The sequence below is a fragment of the Quercus suber genome, unplaced genomic scaffold, assembly GCF_002906115.3.
Source record: "Quercus suber isolate HL8 unplaced genomic scaffold, Cork oak 2.0 scaffold_738, whole genome shotgun sequence".
Lineage (NCBI taxonomy): Eukaryota > Viridiplantae > Streptophyta > Magnoliopsida > Fagales > Fagaceae > Quercus > Quercus suber.
The window spans coordinates 56,602-61,614 of record NW_027070177.1 but is presented as its reverse complement, the minus strand read 5'-3'; the positions used below and the strand labels follow the sequence as shown (position 1 = coordinate 61,614).

At 33.3% G+C, this 5,013-nt stretch overlaps 1 long non-coding RNA gene across 1 annotated transcript; it reads right to left on the bottom strand.

Annotated features, from left to right (window-relative positions):
* Positions 1-945: 945 nt before the first annotated feature.
* LOC112000065 (uncharacterized) lies at positions 946-4,416 on the bottom strand. Its single transcript, XR_002881678.2, has 3 exons — positions 4,324-4,416; positions 1,296-1,954; positions 946-1,184 (listed from the first exon to the last, which is right to left on the bottom strand). It is a non-coding gene; the product is annotated as an uncharacterized LOC112000065 (long non-coding RNA).
* Positions 4,417-5,013: the final 597 nt, after the last annotated feature.

The window sequence follows — 5,013 nt, the reverse complement described above, 5'->3', positions numbered from 1 at the left end:
TTTTTTGCAGGAAAGGAACTAAATCATGTACATACTAATATTATAATATAGACATTGAGCAAACATCAAATTGACCATGACTAGTTAACGTCTGCTTCATTCGATTGGGACCCTCATTGATTTGGAAATTTAGAACATAATCATCAAACAGAGAATCAACTGACTCTAGTTCCCAATCACTAACATCAAGATAAAATCTTATATTCCATGGCCATGCCCTCCTAAGTCCTATCAATGGGAAGCCTTCAAGCAAAAGATCTAATAGACGCATCCTTGTTAGCTGTAATGACATATAATTCAAGAAAAAATTATATGTGAGCTAATTTCAATGGCACGTAAGTAACTTCCATCAAAATTTTAACAATAAGAGTAACATTTAAATCAAATACAAATTACGACTAAAGTGACATCTACTCTCGACAAGACGTGGTCAAATAGTAGTCATCAGATAAAATTTAGATATTGTACCTTAAGTGCACCACATTAAATTCCTTAATTAAAACCCTTGATTGCATTGACAAAATGTTTGAATTCAATGAGAATCTGATACTCCACTTACCTAAGTTTTTGGTTATCATAAGCTTCCAATGTATGTGTCAAATTTGCTAGCACCTATCCCTAAAGCTTGGTACAAACAGAAATCTTCGAAGATAAAAAAATCTCTTGAAAAAAATAAAAAACCAACAGGAATCATCGAAAGCTACAATATTTTCCATTTCCAACAAAAGAAAAACAAAACAAAACATAAAATGATAATTAGAGATTGATCCAGGGAGAATTTTGATCTTTTACATCAGATTGAGAAGTCGATCTCTGTAAAAATTTAAAGACCATTTGAAAAAAACCACATCAATACTCCCATTAACCAAGTAAGCAAGCAGTATAAAGGAAAATGAAGAATGAACTTGATTCATATTTTTTTGATAAAAGAGAACTTTTTTAAATTTAAGAACTAAAACAGATTCAAGACCAGCTAATATTTTTCCAAGAAAAGAAAGACCCAGAGGGTCAAGAAAGCAACACCAGATTTAACTGACATTTAAAATGACAACGTTATGGCAATCCTACACAACTCTTGCACCTTGAAATTAACTCTCTACGTTGACTTCTCGTTCCATCTTCCAGAGGAAGACATCAGTCAAGACACTCTTCGACTGCAGAGAAGCCTTGAGCAATTTCACACCCTAACCAAAAAAAAAAAAAAAAAACATGGGCAAAATAGTTGTTTTCCATAAAACAAGATAGAAAATGCACAGAAAGAAAGGAAAAAAGATAGCAAATAATGACCAACATACCTCTTCCATGCCCAGTTCGACTACCTTCTCCTCAAGATCCACTAATTGCTTGACATTAAACTTGTTAAGCAATGTGATACTACAAATGGTGGACATGGGTTTCACCTCCATATCATCCATTATCATGTATGTAACCACCCCTTTCACGTACCCTCCCCCACTAGAGACCGTATTATCAGCCGTTGGTGTCAACAAAACTTACATCGCGGGTCATAGAACCCTGGCACGAAGGACATAATGCACTACCGTCATCAGCCACATATCTGTAACAGTTGTTGTTTTGGAGTCTAGAACACCTATAGAATTTCCTGGATGTTGATGATGATTCAATGTCGGGCAATAGGAGAGGGACCTCACCAGTACCACCAGAGATGTGAACTTTGTGCTTCAAGAGAGTCTCTTTGTTCACGTTTGGTTGAAGGTAAGTAGTACTTAAATTTTCAATGCTATCATAAATGTTTCCAAAATTGCCCACTATTCCCTGCTTTTTCAGAAGAGGAATGATAGTTCTGAGCGGCAGGCGGAGAATGTGAAAGAGGAAGTCGATGAAGTCCTTGTCAGCTTCAGCAAAAAGCACTTTGAGGTTTTCTGTGTCTATCAGAAGTTTCAATCTCATATTGGTTACGGCCATGATTGATGTAGAAAAAACCTCAGCAACTCTGAAAAACAAAAAGGTTTTTTTTTTATAAGATGGCACAGAATAACAATCAATGAGTTTTTTATCCTTAGGCCCCTGCATCTTTTTATAATAGCAACTCACATTGATGTCTAATTAAACTAGGAAGCAAAATAATGATAGAAACAAACAAGTAACTAAATTAATTATGACATGTGGTTATTAGTTAAGATAACAGATTTAGTTAGAGAGATGTGAAGTGGTTCTTAGTCTAGCTGTTAGTGTATAAAAATAGGCTGGTTATGCCTCAGTTAGAAAATTGAGCTACTCACTCAGATATTTTTATATCCTTTTCTCACTGTTCTTTTCTTTTGTCTCTCAATATCCTCTTTTCTCTCAAACAATATTTGGTAAAACCTTGAAAAATAGTGTGGTTTCTGTCAATTGAGTGTTTGGACAACATTGGTGTAAAATTGCAGTTTTGGTTACAAAATACTAAAATGGACTTAACCATGCTGTCAAGGTTATCTTGTCTTTTTTAATGCGATCAATAATAATAATAATCATAGATTCACAGAGAGAACTACATTAATATGAACAGGATAGAAACTATATACTATAATGTTCAAAACCACAATATCCATACTAACTTTAAAACAGAAATAATAAAAATATTGTTTTCAATCCACAAATCGACCAAGCTATGTCACAAATAACTTTCATTTTCTCATCATGTACATTCTCTATGTTTTCTTGTCTGCTATTGCTACAGCATTGCTTCCCGATTTACCTAAGTTACACTCATCACACCCAAATCCCACATCCTCCCTGTCGTGTATTCTAATAAAATTATATAAGACACAGCTAGCAACTACAATATTTCTTTGGTCCTTAATGTCATATAATGGCATTAAATTCAATACTTCTATTCTTCCACACTCTAAAAGTTCACTCAATCACACTTCTAGGTAGTAAGTGGAAATAATTAAACCTCTCTTTCTATCGCATTTCCTCAACCACCTCACTGGAAATCTTAAATATGGTATATCTTCCCCTCATAAGGTGTCAAATATCAATTCATTATGGGGTATCCAACATCAACCAAATAAGTTTTTTCTTCAATGTATCCCACTCATGCTTATACTTCATCCTAGGATATTCCTCACCAGTAATCTTTTTGAAAGCTGCTTCTATATTTCTCCAACACACTTTATTAAAGTGGAAGTGTACATTGATTACCCTTAAAAAGCTCATCCACACAGGCTTCACAAAAGATTGTAGTCTATTGTGGTGTCCATTGAGCTCAACGTTTGAGTTATTTTAGGATGGGATTCAAAGTCCCTTTTTTCTTACCCATCTGTTAATGTTGTAGCATGATGCTGGTAGTAAAAAAACTTGTAATCTGATAAATAATAAACTTGTAGTATGATATATCAAGGTTCTGTTTATCCTTTTAGCTCTATATGTTGACAAGATCAAAATGCACCTAGACAATATCTGTTATTAAAGTCTTAGTAATGGCCTAATGGGATAGTGTGATTCAAATATTCTCACACGGTGTGACAGCAATCATTATACTGAAATATATCACTCATTTGGAATAGCTATAAATCTAAGCATCACCCACATCCTACAATCCAAATGAAATATTTTTCATTATTCAAAATTCTTTAAGGTCCTCAGCAGGAATGAGTAGTTTTATTCAACTTCTCCATTCAAGAATCGGTGTTCGATGTAAAAAATAAAAAATAAAAAAATAAAAATACATGCAACACTATATACTAGCAAGTGACATTCTACTGCTCAAGTGCATATGCCCTATGGTTAAAAATTATTTTCCCATTACTCCACATAACAAGGAAATGTAACTGGTCCAACTTTAACCAACACAGAGAAAACAAAAAAACAAAAAATTCAGAATTGGTTTTGATACTTTCCAAATATAATGTTGTTACTTATGCAAAGACACGTGTACGGTACAATCCGCACGAGCAATTTTTTGAAAAGTTATAGCACCATTTCGACACGGGTACAGTACAACGGCCACAAGCAATTTTTGAAAAACTATAACACCATTTCGACATGGGTATGGCGCCCTAAATAAAGTGTCTACGCATCATGACATTAATGACGAGAAGAATCTTTTAATCAAATACTTCGGTTACAACCTCAAATTCGATTGAAACATGTAAAAATCCCCAAATCAATTGAAGAATAAAAAAAACCCTAAACTATAAATTTTTAAACAAAGAAACAAACAAATCATATGATATAAATACAAAAAACTAAGAAATAATGGACACAAAGAACACATGAAAGCCACAGCGCATTAGCTCATTAACGAAAAGTCATGGATTAATTGATCAATTCTTTATAAGAAGTTGATGAGGATCTTCAAAGTGAGATACATACTTACAAAAGATTTGGAGAGAGAGGGAGGCAAAAAGCTAAACGGTGAGACTGCGTACTGTGCTACTCACTGAGCGCATGGAGGAAACAAATAATTCAGAGAGCAAACAATGAGGGAGGGTTCGGGTTTATATAGTAATTGGGTATTTTGTTATTTTGTAGTTCGGTGAGGGTATTTGTGGTAAATCACACTTATATAATCCGTTTAATTTTCTTGAATTCGCGCGCTTTCAATGTCGTGGCATGGCCAAATTGTGATTTCTCGTACATTCTAGCATCACAAAAAATATATATATATATATATATTCCATCTCAATCATCCAAAATGTTTACTGGAAAAAAAAAAAAAAAAAAGTTAAAATCGATTTTCCCCTTTAATTTCTTCTACTTTTTTGGGCTACCAAACAATAAGAAAATATGGCCAACTTTGAGATCACTGAGTTTTGAAGGCAAAACCCAATGATTTAAATTTCATACTTGATATGAAAATGTCTGAAATAGGTACCATTAGCAGGTGCTCTTAAAACATTTTTTATTAAACTATTTGAAGAAATTTTTTATACCACTTTTGTAAGATACATACAAAAGTTGTAAAAAAAAAAGTAATTATTTTTTTCCTTTCACATAAAAAGGTTTCTAAAAATATTTCCTAACCTAATGCCTTTAGAAAATCCATTAGCTTTTTCCAAGAAT